At 41.3% G+C, this 15,605-nt stretch overlaps 1 long non-coding RNA gene across 1 annotated transcript; it reads left to right on the top strand.

Moving 5' to 3' along the window:
• The first annotated feature begins 374 nt into the window (after positions 1 to 374).
• LOC115154930 (uncharacterized) lies at positions 375 to 1,410 on the top strand. The gene is made up of 3 exons (XR_003867970.1): positions 375 to 485; positions 1,023 to 1,085; positions 1,188 to 1,410. It is a non-coding gene; the product is annotated as an uncharacterized LOC115154930 (long non-coding RNA).
• The last annotated feature ends 14,195 nt before the right edge of the window (positions 1,411 to 15,605 follow it).

Consider the following 15,605-nt stretch of genomic DNA (forward strand, 5'->3'; position numbering starts at 1 on the left):
GCGTTTTATATTTTTGTTCAGTGTAATTTTTCCTCTGTGCAGAATAGTCATCATCTGCACTGTCATTGGTGATAAATGATAAAATACATGTATTCATTTTTGGGGGGACATTACAAACTCAGAACTATTGCATGGGGCAGTGATTCAATTAACTGAGATCAATTTGTGATGGCTACTTAAATGTAAGTACAAAGCCAAAATATAGAAAAACGGCAGTGTATGCCAATGCGCTTATGCAATGTCCAATGGAACTATTGGACTTGGAAGTCACTTTCACCATCATTGATGTAAAGGGTAAAAATTGACAGGCCATTTTGAACACGCCCTCTATGGGGCATGTGACATCCCCACCACTATAAAACTGAACAGTGCTGTGGTCTCTCTGAATAAAGCACAAAGTCAAGATGAGAGGAATAATACTACTCAGTCTCCTGGGTGTTGTCCTGGCTCTGCCTAAACCTCAACAACAACCAACTAAACGGCTGGTAAGAAATCATTTTCTTTGAGTGAACTTTGATTTTTGACTGTTTTGAATAAATTCTCATACAATAATCCTCTTAGATCATTTTGATTAAACAAATTCGGGAGTGAAGGGAATCAACACTTTTTGAACACCGAGTTCCTATGTTTAGTTGCTTCATCATGATACATCAGTAAAGATCATAATGGACACTGCAAAAATGGAAACGTCATAAATGATATAAATTGGGATTGGGATTATGGAGAGGATAAAGGCATAATTTCATATCATAGAATGTTCAATGGGTTTTGTTAGAGAACACAGCAAGGTGTATTTGGAGTCGTTTGATATTTGCATTGTCTGGTGTCAATGGCCTTCCTGAAACAGGGTAAACACACAGTTACGGGAATTCATACTCTTATACAAATAAAAGTCAGTGGTTTAAGGGTGTTGATTAACCCTAGTCAAAGGAGCTATGTTTACCGCGTTGTGTTATTTAAAATACAAAGACACTGATAAGAGAAAATGGGCTAATATTAATATTTATAATACATTATTTCAGTGGCCAAAAGGTTCCAGGTTTCCCCTTGAAAATGAAGATGGGTTTGGAGAACAGGAACAACAAGTGAGTAACTTTTTTGTGCGTGTGAGTGTAACTATGCATTGTAGATTAAAGGACTTGACATTTGTGTTTTTATATTTACGACTGTCACATATTTTACTCCAGGAGACGTCCCATGGTTTGGTATACACAGGTACTCAGCCCATTATGGAGCCCACTCCTAGACCCTTTGCAAGCACGGAGAAGACAACCCTATCAGCAGCTGTAAACGATTTAATATCAGCAGTTGTAAACGCTATTCAGAGTTTGGCAGATTATTAAAGGACTGTATTGCTGCGTTGAGTTGGGGCTATTGTGGTGGTGTGTCCAATAAACCAGTGGTGTTCAACTTGTGGTCTGCAAATAATGGATTTATTGTTTCTCTTCCAAAAATAGTAAATTATAATTATTGGTTGAACACATTCATTTATGGTAAAGGATGATTAATTAGGAAACATGGGAAAAAAAATACACGGCAGTGATTTCATATAAAATGTGAAACCAAATGCATATAAATCAAATTCATACATTTACATTTTAGTCATTTAGCAGACGCTCTTATCCAGAGCGACTTACAGTAGTGAATGCATACATTTCATTTATTTCATGCATATTTTTTATTTCATTTTTTATTTTTTTTGTACTGGCCCCCCCGTGGGAATCGAACCCACAACCCTGGCGTTGCACACACCATGCTCTACCAACTGAGCCACAGGAAAGGCTATGTGCTCATGAATCTCAATACAACATATCAATATTACATTTCAAAGGAATAAATACTATGGGGGCAATAGATTCAAACAAGAGTAAAACAAATGCATCTAAATATGAAACAATAAATGTTCACATCAAAAAGGAACAACATAAAAGGAATACAAACTAACATTGTCATCAATGCGTTCAAAACACAAAGAAAAAGTTTACAAGAACAAAACGTCTTGCAACAAACACTCATGTAACTGAAAGGTATATAGACCGCATTCCTCTGCCCAGGTGTTGCTGACACATGCCAGCTCTAACAACGCCTGGATAGGTATTTTACCTATCAGCTAACCAAATCATTATGTTATAGCAATCTGGTGCCCGACGGCATAGTTGATAACGTGGCATGCAACGCAACCATTGGTTGAAGCCTGCAACGCCTGAGCAGGGGAATGCTGCCACATTGATTAGCTGCAATTGTGTGCATTTATGGTGAGTGAGCTGAAGTCCCGCTTCTGCTGGAGGGGGAATGGACAGGGGAATAGCGGATTGGGATTAGATGAGGTGACTGACAGTTTTGGGTAGGGAAAATTTGACAGCAATAGTCACTAAGGGCTCGATTAAATCTGTAGCTCTGAAGATCTGCGCTATACCGCGGTTGAAATGTAAAGGTAATTTCCAATTGAGCCAACATATGCAGCGTTTACCTATGCATTGTTTACTGTGAATGCAGTTTCCGCGAACCCGGGAACATTGCTTTTACATTTCAATCACTCTGTAACACGGAGCTTCAGCGCTACGGATTGAATCAAGCCCTAAGTTTTGTACAGTCAGATTCTCAAATGGGCAAAAGTCCTCTCCTTCCAGCGACGCTCCCCAGCCCGGAGCCTCCAGCGACGCTCCTCAGCCCGGAGCCTCCAGCGACGCTCCCCAGTCAGGAGCCTCCAGCGACGCTCCCCAGTCAGGAGCCTCCAGCGACGCTCCCCAGTCAGGAGCCTCCAGCGACGCTCCTCAGCCCGGAGCTTCCAGCGACGCTCCTCAGCCCGGAGCCTCCAGCGACGCTCCCCAGTCAGGAGCCTCCAGCGACGCTCCCCAGTCAGGAGCCTCCAGCGACGCTCCCCAGTCAGGAGCCTCCAGCGACGCTCCTCAGCCCGGAGCCTCCAGCGACGCTCCTCAGCCCAGAGCCTCCAGCGACGCTCCCCAGTCAGGAGCCTCCAGCGACGCTCCCCAGTCAGGAGCCTCCAGCGACGCTCCCCAGTCAGGAGCCTCCAGCGACGCTCCTCAGCCCGGAGCCTCCAGCGACGCTCCTCAGCCCGGAGCCTCCAGCGACGCTCCCCAGTCAGGAGCCTCCAGCGACGCTCCTCAGCCCGGAGCCTCCAGCGACGCTCCTCAGGCCGGAGCCTCCAGCGACGCTCCTCAAGCCAGGGCCTCCAGCGACACCTCTCAGCCCGGGGCCTCCAGCAACGCCTCTCAGCCCAGAGTCTGCTGAACAGGAGCTAGGCCCAGAGCCAGAGCCACCTCCGTAGTGGGAGGATTGGCGAAGGGGGGGTGTAGCACAGGAACCGTCGTTGACAGTGGCCACCCTCCCTTCCCTCCCTTTAGGTTTGGGGTTGGTTTTGTGGGGTTTTTTGTTTTGAGGTGCAGTCGGGGTCTGCACCTTTGGGGGGGGGGGGGGGGTCCTGACCAGTAAAGGGGTCATTTATCATTGTAGTATGGTCAGGGCGTGGCAGGGGATGTTTGTTTTGGGTTTTTTTGGTTCTAGGGGATTTTGGTTCTAGTTTTCTATTGCTAAGTTTCATTTTCCATGTTTGGCCGAGTAGGGTTTCCAATCAGAGGCAGGTGTTTTTCGTTGTCTCTGATTGGAAGCCATACTTAGGCAGCCTGTTTTCCTTTGGGTTTTGTGGGTGGTTGTTTTCTGTATAGCCTGTGTGCCTTAAGGAACTGATTGTCGGTTTGTTATTTTTGTTTAAGTGTTCACTTTATTAAATAATAAAAGAAGATGAGCACTTTACCCGCTGCATTTTGGTCCGCTCCTTCGAACAGCTGTGACAAGAACACAGAAATTGGTTATTAGAAAAGCACAAACCTAGAACACAGACATTGGTTATTAGAAAAGCACAAACATAGAACAGAGAAATTGGTTATTAGAAAAGCACAAACATAGAACACAGAAATTGGTTATTAGAAAAGCACAAACATAAAATGTTCCATCACAAGATCTTTGGCAGGGGTGTCATACTGAAAAAACAACGAATTCACGGGCCAGACAAAGACTATGTTTGTTTTTAGAAAAAAAACTTGCGTACAACTGTGACCCAAACGGGCTGTTTTTATTTTGTACATAGGATGCTTTATATAGCATTTTAACATATTAAAAGAAAAAAGAGATAGGGTAAATAATGTTTGTCCAGCCCTAATGCGAGTGCATCAGGCTGTCATTTCTTAAAGTAGATGACTCAACTGTTGACTCATTTATACACCCTTGTGTATCCTATTGTCCTTTAGCTGTAATTTATAATTAAATCCTTTACCTTGTAACTTTTTGACAACCAAGATGACATTTTCTGTAGGCTTCAGCAATGACCGGTTGGAACCGTAACTTGGCATGGACATTTAGGCTACAACACATTTAAACTTTCTGTCTGGTAGAAGATCCAGTCACTGCCATTAGTGATGATATGATACAGTACCCTGGCTTGCATGTGTGTGGGTGTGTGTGTGGTTCTGGGAGGAGGGATGTGTGTATGGCAATATGCACTGCAGTTTGACGTGCAGCACATTTGAAATGCTTTCTGTAACTTGATGTGCAGCGCATCGCGGGCACATCTATGGGGTTGATCAGGTCAGTAATTAGTCAGCTTTACATCAGACCAAGAATAATTATCCCCACTTCTACATTATAAGACAAATCATTTTATCTCAGCCACCAGGGTGGTGTAAGTGCATGGTATTGAGCTTGATGCTCTTTTCCAATAAATATTGAGGGTCTTATTCTGGTGACATGATGATCGATGCTTGGCTGCCATTTGACAAATAAAAATGATCTCGCTCTTTTGTCCATAATAATCTCATCATGTAGGCTATACCCACACGGTACCTGTAAACTGTTGGCTAGAGCACATTTACTGTTTAACGCAACACTTTTAGTGTCAAAACCATCAGTAGAGTTGAAAATCAGATGAAAACCCATTTTTTATTCAGTACATGGAAATGTAATATGCAAAAGTTATTTTTATGTACATCTACGTCATTACGCACAGCCTTTTTCCCGCAACAAGTCAACTTAATGGTATCACACCTCTGGTGGGAAAACACGCATATAGCTTTTATGCGGATTTTAGAATATTTGCATAAAAAACATCTGTTGCCAAGTGGATGGAAACCTAGCTATTGTAAGGACTTGTATTCAGGTATGAGATCAGTCTATGGCAGCGTTTCCTAAACTCAGCCCTAACACTACACAGCTAATTAAAACAATCAAATATTCATCAAGCTTTGACAATTTGAATCAGCTGAGTAGTGTTTGGGAAACTCTGGTGAATGGGGATGATCAGAAGGTCAGCAATCAGTGAGCTTTACATCAGACCAAAAATAATTTTCACATTATAAGACACATCATTTTATCTCTGCCACCAAACTTCTATCATTCACACCCTTGACGTCATTCACCATCACAGCAAACGTTGCATGAACCTTCAAGGCCAGTCTGGTAGAAAAGTTAATGCCTGGAAAGAGAAAATGTGATTTTCATATACATATTATCAGGTGTCAGTCCAATATTTCTAGGTGTCTAAAGAGGTTGAAGGCAGAGGTTCAATGGTAACATTTTCACATAAATAATCTACTAAATTGTAGTGCATTAAGGTAACTCTGATTGTTTGTAATGATCAGGTGGACATTATCAATCAGGAAGATATATATGAGACTGGTTTATAGGAACTCACCGCGTCAGAACAGGGATGGGTGAAATGGCCTAAAAATCATATCTAGATTTTTTCAAATTTATGGGCGATTCACATTATACAGTACCAGTCAAAAGTTTGGACACACCTATTAATTCAAGGGTTTATCTTTATGTTTACTATATTCTACATTGTAGAATAATAGTGAAGACATCAGAATTATGAAATAACTAATGGAATCATGTAGTAACTAAAAAAGTGTTAAACAAATCAAAATATATTTAATATTTGAGATTCTTCAAAGTAGCCACCCTTTGCCTTGATGATAACTTTGCACACTCTTGGCATTCTCTCAACCAGCTTCACCTGGAATGCTTTCCAACAGTCTTGAAGGAGTTCCCAAATATGCTGAGCACTTGTTGGCTGCTTTTCCTTCACTCTGCAGTCCAACTCATCCCAAACCATCTCAATTGTGTTGAGGTCGGTGATTGTGGAGGCCAAGTCATCTGATGCAGCACTCCATCACTCTCCTTCTTGGTCAAATAGCCCTTACACAGCCTGGAGGTGTGTTGGGTCGTTGTCTTGTTGAAAAACATATGATAGTCCCACTAAGCGCCAACATGGGATGGCGTATCGCTGCAGAATGCTGTGGTAGCCATGCTGGTTAAGTGTGCCTTGAATTCTAAATAAATCACTGACAGTGTCACTAGCAAAGCATCCACACACCATCACACTCCTCCTCCATGCTTCACGTGGGAACCATTCATGCGGAGATCATCCGTTCACCTACTCTGCGTCTCACAAAGGCACATCAGTTGGAACCAAAAATCAAAAAATGGACCAAAGGACAGATTTCCACCGGTCTAATGTCCATTGCTCGTGTTTCTTGGCCAAAGCAAGTCTCCTCTTATTGGTGTCCTTTAGTAGGGGTTTCTTTGCAGCAATTCGACCATGAAGGCCTGATTCACGCAGTCTTCTCTGAACAGTTGATGTTGAGATGTGTCTGTTACTTGAACTCTGTGAAGTATTTATTTTTACCCCCAATTTCATGGTATCCAATTGGTAGTTACAGTCTTATCTCATAGCTGCAACTCCCATATGGACTCGGGAGAGGCGAAGGTCGAGAGCCGTGCGTCCTCCGAAACACAACCCAACAAAGCCGTACTGCTTCTTTTGAGAAAATGCCCACTTAACCCGGAAGCCAGCCGCACCAATGTGTCGGAGGAAACACCGTACACCTGGCGACCGAGTCAGCGTGCACTGCGCCTGGACCGCCACAGGAGTCGCAAGTGTGCGATGGGACAAGGACATCCCTGCTGGCCAAGCCCTCCCCTAACCTGGATGACGCTGGGCCAATTGTGCGCCGCCCCATGGGTCTCCCAGTCGCGGCCGGCTGCGACAGAGCCTGGACTCGAACCCAAAATCTCTAGTGGCACAGCTAGCACTGCGATGCAGTGCCTAAAACCACTGCGCCACTCGGGAGGCCTGGGCTGCAATTTCTGAGGCTGGTATCTTTAATGAACTTATCCTCTGCAGCAGAGGTAACTCTGGGTCTTCCTATCCTGTGGCTGTCCTCATGAGCCAGTTTCATCATTGCGCATGATGGTTTTTGCGACTGCACTTGAAGAAACTTTCAAAGTTCTTGAAATTGTCCCGATTGACTGACCTTCATGTCTTACAGTTTTTGACAATTGCTTACACATGATTTCTGAAACTATGGCTCCTTTTCTCTAGACTCTACACACAAAACGTCACACATCTCTTGCAAAACCAAACACTTCATTCAAAACTTGATAACAAAATTTTAACTCTTCTCAAAATGGTGTTTTTGCATCAAAACTCTACACACAAGCCATCAAATGATTAGCTCTTATACACACCAACTACACACGGATGTGACAAATGTAAAACACTCCTATCTTGTGTCTTTTGCATGTTCAGTGTGCAGTGGAGTCCAAGGCAGTTTGTCATAGCACTCACACATACATGTATGTGCACAAATATATACAGTATTTATGCATATTCAGTATATATTTACACTATAAACAGAAGTGGGAAAAAATTAAATGCATTTCTTTCTCAAAACATTGTATTTTCATCCAGATTTCGGGATGAACAGTAACAGACAAAACAAATACAGTAGAAGATAAACAAATAGGCTTGTTACTATAAAGAAAAACACAATTAGGGTTCATCCTGTCTCCTATTTGGGTCTGGCCACAGCACCTCATCAAAATCACAAGCGATGTTCTCTCTGGCTAAACAGCAGGGGAAGTAGCGTCTGGAGTGGCGTATCCAGCCCCGTCATGCCCCATCGTCTATGTCACCACAGGCCTCCTCCTTGTCCTCGTCCTCCTTGTCCTCGTCCCCCTCTTACTCTCTCTCCTCTTCCTCTAACTCTCTCTAAAATTGGCCTCCAATGTTGTCCACACCAAGAAAGTCAACCTGAAGCCTATTTATAGTGCTCAAGCTCTGATTTCTAGGTGAAGAAATTAGCTAGAAGTGTTTTCACACGTGAGCACTGGGTGTAGGTAATCGGTAAATGTGTGTGGCATTTTGAATGAGTTTTGAATGATGTGTCAAATGTAGAGAACTGTGTTTAGTGTTTTGAAAAAAGTGTTTTACAATTGCAAACTGAATGTAAAGCAGATAATGTGCTTGCAGTTTTGCAGACTTGGTCTGAAGATTAGGTACATGAGTTAAGGAAAGAAATTCCACAGATTAACTTTTAACAAGGCACACCTGTTAATTGAAATGCATTCCAGGTGAAGCTGATTGAGAAAATGCCAAGAGTGTGCAAAGTTGTCATCAAAGCAAAGGGTGGCTACTTTGAACAATCTCAAAAATAAAATATATTTTGATTTGTTTAACACTTTTTTGGTTACTACATGATTCCATATGTATTATTTCATAGTTTTTGTCTTCACTATTATTCTACAATGTAGAAAATAGTAAAAAATAAAGAAAACCCCTTGAATGAGTAGGTGTGTCCAAACTTTTGACTGGTACTGTATATCTACATTTTAAAAATGTTTTCTCTAAATAAGCTTTGTTGCACAATTAAATGTCAATACACCACATTTCAACATTTCAGGAACAATGAAATTACTTCAGGGCTTGTAAAATTACACAGAGTGTACAAAACATGCTCTTTCCATGACATCGGCTGAACAAATGAATCCAGGTGAAAGCTATGATCCCTTATTGAAATCACCTGTTAAATCCACTTCAATCAGTGTACATGAAGGGGAGGAGACAGGTTAAAGGATTTTTAAGCCTTGGGATAATTGAGACATGGATTGTGTATGTGTGCCATTCAGAGGGTGAATGAGCAAAACAAAATATGTAAGTGCCTTTGAACATGGTATGGTAGCAGGTGCCAGGCGCACCGGTTTGAGTGTGTCAAACTGAAATGGTCCACCCACACATACAGTGTAGTGAAGAAGGCACAACAGTGCCTCTTCAACAGCAAGAGGCTGAAGAAATTTGGCTTGTCACCTAAAACCCTCACAAACTTTTACAGATGTGCAATTGAGAGCATCCTGTCGGGCTGTATCACCACCTGGTACAGCAACTGCACCACCCACAACCGCAGGGCTCTCAAGAGGGTGGTGCGGTCTGCACAACACATCACCGGGGGCAAACTAACCACCCTCCAGGACATCTACAGCACCCGATATCACAGGAAGGCCAAAACGATAATCAAGGACAACAACCACCCGAGGTCAGTACAGGTGCATCAAAGCTGGGACCAAGAGACTGGAAAATTGCTTCTATCTCAAGGCCATCAGACTATTAAACAGCCATCACTATCACAGAGAGGCTGCTGCCTACATACCGACTTGAAATTATTGGCCACTCTAACAAATGGATCATTAGTCACTTTATTAATGCCACTATAATAATGATGTTTACATATCTTGCATTACTCCTCCCATACATATATGTATATACTGTATTCTATACCATCTATTGCATCTTGCCTATGCCGCTCGGCCATTGCTCATCCATATATGTATATGTACATATTCTTATTCCATCCCTTTACTTAGATTTGTGTGTATTAGCTGGTTGTTGGATTCAACATTTTGAACATTGAGATATTAATTAATGATAGGGAAGAAGCATAGAGTCAAAGGAGAAAGAGACTGGGTCTCTGTAGAAAGACAAATAGCTGTGGAATGTGTTGGAATGTGTTGTGGGAAGGGAGTAGAGCAACGGTTGAGATAGGGGAGACAGATGGACATCTGTGGACTAGGGGAAGGAACGGTTGAGGTCAGGAGGTGAGGTCAGTTCCCCTTAAGGGAGTAATCAGGGTTTAGTATCTGGTTACCTTCTTCCTGTTGAGCATAAGATGTAAGGATTGGATAGAAGGGGGAGTGTCTTAAGTGGGATATAAATATCTGGATGGGACAAATGTTGGGTTGTCTGAATACTGCTGTACAGAACCTTTGGGAAGAATTAAACTTCGTTAAAGCTTCTCTAGTGTCCGTGAGTTATTTACTTGGAAAAATAAGAACCTAACACTTGTTAGATATTGCTGTACTGTCAGAACTAGAAACATAAGAATTTCCCTACACTCGCAAAAACATCTGCTACCCATGTGTATGTGACCAATAAAATTTGATTTGATTTGAAGAATAACTGCAGTGGCCAAAACAAGAACAAGTTTATGCTTTGGTATTGTGCCTGGTGGACCATGCACAAGCTCCACCACAATCTGGACCTTCACTTCCTGATCACAGGCCACACCAAGTTTGCCCCTGACTTGTGCTTCGGCCTCATCAAGCAGCGCTTCAGAAAGACCAGAGTGAACACTTTGTCTGAGATTGCTGGTGTTTGAAGGACAGAACTGTGACAGGGGTCAACATCCCACAGCTGGTTGGACTGGAGGATGGTACAGTGCTGGTGGAAAGCTATGGCTGGCAACAACACCTGACTCCCTACTCCTGGCCGCTGCCACAGATCAAGCAGTACCAGCACTTCAGATAAAAAATAATTTTCTTTGCAAGAGGTTATTCGTATCTAAACTTAAGAGGTGAATTGATGTTGTGCAGGGTTGTAATGTCTTCTGTTTTTTTGTTATTTCCTGTTTTACATCTTCGATGCTCTGGAGCCTGGTGTGGTCGCCAAGGAGCATTCGGACTGTCGGGACCAGGTTTCAGCTGCTGCGTAACGCTGACATCCTTCCTCCCATAGATGGTCTGCCTGTAAAAGCACCACCTGAACTGGACACAGCTAGACAAACTATCTTTTTGACAAGATAAGGGAGCTTTGCGACGAAGAGGCTATGGACATCACATGCCCTGCACCAAAGTCAAGGGCAGGACAGAAACATGCCCTCCGAATATAGATTCCCTTGTTCATGCGTGGTTTAGACAGACCAGTCATCAGCACTATCTGCAGTCTGCAGTGCATCTATTCACATGACTCTCTCCTAACACACACACCATACGTTGCTATTTTTTTTTATCCTGCTGCTCAGCCACTTTACCCCTGATTGTATGCATATAACTACCTCGTCTATCACTGATATCGTTAATGTTCTTCTACATACTGTATATTTTATTTATATTGACACTATCTATTTCTGATGTTGCTACTATGCAAATAACCATTTGTCTGTACCGTTTACACCTTTTGTAGAGACCATCCACTTAGCAAGACTTATAGAATATTGATATATAAAATGAATACTGATATGTGTGGTCGTAACATGATTTTGTGACATACCACAACAATATCATGTGACCGTATCAAGTATCCACCACTTAAATATATGGCGCATGCATCTGTTTATATACTGTACACATGCACCTCACTCAGTTTCAACTCAGGTTGCATGGCCTTAACTTATGTATGGAATACTGTGATAAGTGTGTGTGTAACAGTATATAACGTATGCTAATGTACTGTTGTGAAGGCATTTGGGCAGTGATGTAAAGTACTTAACTAAAAATACTTTAAAGTACTACTTAAGTAGTTTTTTGTGGTATCTGTACATTACTTTACTATTTATATTTTTGGCAACTTTTACTTCACTACATTCGTAAAGAAAATAATATACTTTCTACTCCATACATTTTCTTTAACACCCAAAAGTACTTTGTCCAATTCAAACATTTATCAAGAGAACATCCTTGGTCATCCATACTGCCTCTGATCAGGCAGACTCACTAAACACAAGTGCTTCATTTGTAAATTATGTCTGAGTGTTGTAGTGTGCCCCTGGCTATCCGTCAAAAAAAAAATAATACAATTGTTGCGTCTGGTTTGCTTAATATAAGGAAGTTCAAATGGTTTATATTTTTACTTTTGATACTTAAGTACATTGTGCCCCTGGCTATCCATTTATTAAAAAAATAGAATTGTGCAATTGGTTTAATATAAGGAATTTGAAATTATTTATACTTTGTGGTATGACAATTTAGTACTTTTTCCACCACTGGATGTGGCTGGGGGTTATAGCAATTCTTTCACATGACCCATCAATTTAGACAAGTGTATCTGGGTAAGCGTCATTTAATATTTATAAAATATTTTTATCTGAACTCTTTCTGTTTACCTGGAATTTTTCCTTATTGTAGGCTACTACCACGTTTAGTCTTTAGCACATGACCTCATGTGAATCCTTAAAGAGATGGGTGGGGCTGGCTTAAGAGGGTGTGAACAATGCTGAATGGGTGTAGACAAAGGAGAGCTCTCTAGTAGGTACCAAAACATTCAAAGGCCCTTTTCTCAAAAGTGAGTTTACAAGTGTATCAACTTTCCAAGTAGAATTACTTTCCCATTGGTCTTCAAAAATGCCCTGTATGATATACCATTTTGTTGCTCTGAGTCTCTACTTTTATCCAATGTAAAAAACTGAAATTAAAATGTTGCAACATAAGACTGAATCCAGGTGGTGAGTCACAGATTTGATTTGACATTTATAAAACACAGACTAGACAGTTAGCATACAGTGCCGTCAGAAAGTATTCATACCCCTTGACTTATTCCACATTCTGTTGTGTTACAGCATGAATTCAAAACGGATTAAATATGTTTTTTAAACTCACTGTGAATGTTAATCATGTTTTATTTTTTCATGTTTTGTTATCATTGTTTGTTCATTTAGAAGTAATTTCCAAGTTTATGTAAGTTGAACAGTAGGAAGCTAATGTTCAAGAGGAGGGGCTGTTGGGTTCTGACAATATTAAATATACTTATTCATGTCACTGAGGGAGAGAGAGGAATGTATAACGTTTACATTCTGTCCGTATTTGTTATTGTTAGCCATCAGGGATCCTATGGGAGGAGAAAAGACACAGTCTGGTACCAGTCACCATGACAGTCGTGAGTTGGGGAGGAGTGAGCACTTTGGGGCAGAGGTCAGGTCAGATGAAGTGAGGAAGAACAGATATCACTAAAGTTCTGTCTAACAACAGAGATGCATTGGCTGTTCAGGTGTGTAGGAGGAGACTCAGCATAGGAGAAAGCTTTAAATATCAGTGCTTGTGTGAATATGTTTTTCTTTGTCTTATGCAGCTGTATAGACCCAATGGGTGAATAAGCTTGGTTGGAGCTTTCATAGTGTCTGTCAATTTCTTACTCTGATATTTAGAACCTAACACCCTAGATTTTCAAGCAGATTTAAATCAAAACTCTAACTCGGCCATTCAGGAACATTCACTGTCTTCTTGGTAAGCAACTCCAGTGTAGATTTGGCCTTGTGTTTTAGGTTATTGTCCTGCTGAAAGGTGACTTTGTCTCCCAGTGTCTCGTGGAAAGCAGACTGAACCAGGTTTTCCTCTAGAATTTTGCCTGTGCTTACAGTAGCTCCATTCCATGCTTACAGTAGCTCCATTCCATAAATGTTTTATCCTGAAAAACTCCCCAGTCCTTAACGATGACAAGCATAACCATAACAGGATGCAACCACCACTATGCTTGAAAATATAGAGAGTGGTACTCAGTAATGTGTTGTATTGGATTTGCCCCAAACAAAACACTTTGTACTCAGGAGAAAAAGTGAATTGCTTTGCAACATTTTTTGCAGTATTACTTTACTGCCTTTAGTTGCAAACAGGATGCATGTTTAGGAATATGTTTTATTCTGTACAGGCTTCCTTCTTTTCACTCTGTCAATTAGGTTAGTACTGTGGAGTAACTACAATGTTGTTGATCCATCCTTAGTTTTCTCCTATCACAGCCATTAAACTCTAATTGTTTTAAAGTCACCATTGATTGGCCTCATGGTGAAATCCCTAAGCGGTTTCCTTCCTCTCCGGCAACTGAGTTAAGAAGGATGCCTGTATTTTTGTAGTGACTGGGTATATTGATACAACATCCAAAGTGTAATTAATAACTTCACCATGCTCAAAGGGATATTCAATGTCTGCTTTAAAAAATGTAACCCATGTACCAATAGGTGCCCTTTTTGAGACGCATTGGAAAACCTCCCTGGTCATTGTGGTTGAATCTGTGTTTGAAATTCACTGCTCGAGGTATGACAACATTTATTTTTACTGCTCTAATTAGTTTGGCTGACAAATTCTATCACTTAAACGGGTTAAATCTGCAGTTACACAAAGAAGAGGGAAAAACAGTCATGGAGATGAAAAAACTTGAGGCCTTTGCTAGGAAGCTTGAGTTGTTCGATTTTTGACTTGTCATCTGGACGCCTACTACTCTTCAGCACACAGAAGAACGACAGGCAGAGGGACCAGACAACTTCTCCTCCAGATTTGAAGACTACAGCATGCCCAAGGATATCATTGCGTTTTTATGTGATCCTCTCACAGTCCACCCAGGTGAATAATTCTCCCTTGCTATGAAAACGGTACCCTCGCTGGAAAAGGCCGCATTTCAAACTGAGCTGATTGAATTCCATCGAGCCATCTATTCTGTCGTTAAAGGATCAGGCTATCCCGTTACAGACATTCAGATACAGACGTCGCCTTTTTTTCTTTAAATTATTGTTTTATGTAGGATACTACATTTCTGGACAGTTTCAATTATAATAGGCCTAATAAAAAAAATCCCGCTGTTATTAATCCTCAGCCTACTTGAGCCAGTTAAGTTATATAGGCCTAGGCTCAGAAGAAATAGACTCCATTTAAGCCCTCATGTTATTTGTAAAGTCACATTAAAATGAAGATTATTGTTCAAATGATTTACTCGACTGGTGTAGGTTTTCTCCATCTGTTGTTGTGCAACACTTTCATAACAAGTTAGCTATATTTTCAGCACAATGCTCCTATTGATTGCGCTGCGGTTTCAGCGCCACAAAATGGTCCGCTGCCTGCTTTATTAGTCTCCTGCATTCTCCTCAAGAATGAAGTTAAAATGTACAGTAAGTAAGCAACGTCAAAAAAGGATGATAAAGACAAATGATCGGTCTAACATCCCAAAAATTTCAGCTACACTACTGTAACGGTTGTCGTCGGGAATAGAGGACCAAAACGCAGCAGGAATGTGGATGCTCATCTTGTTATTTATTTTAAATAAAGAGAACACCAAAATAACAAAACAAAGAACGCACGAACAACAAAACAGTCTTGTCATGCTCACACAGGCAACAAAAAAAAGAAACAATCTCCCACAACACCAAACAATTACCCATATATAGGACTCTCAATCAGAGGCAACGAAAAAGCACCTGCCTCCAATTGAGAGTCCAACCCCCATCAACCTAAAGATAGAAATACAACAAACCAGAAAGAACATAGAAATACAAAACTTAGAACATAGACCAAAACCCAGAAATAATAAATCAAACACCCTACTACATAAACCACCACCCCGAACCACATAAAAATACCCTCTGCCACGTCCTGACCAAAATAAAAACAAATACTCCCTCTACTGGTCAGGACGTGACATTACCCCCCCAAAGGTGCAAACCCCGAATGCACCTAAACAAAAACACAACCAAAAAATAAATAATAATAAACCCCCT

This window comes from Salmo trutta, chromosome 2, assembly GCF_901001165.1.
Source record: "Salmo trutta chromosome 2, fSalTru1.1, whole genome shotgun sequence".
NCBI lineage: Eukaryota > Metazoa > Chordata > Actinopteri > Salmoniformes > Salmonidae > Salmo > Salmo trutta.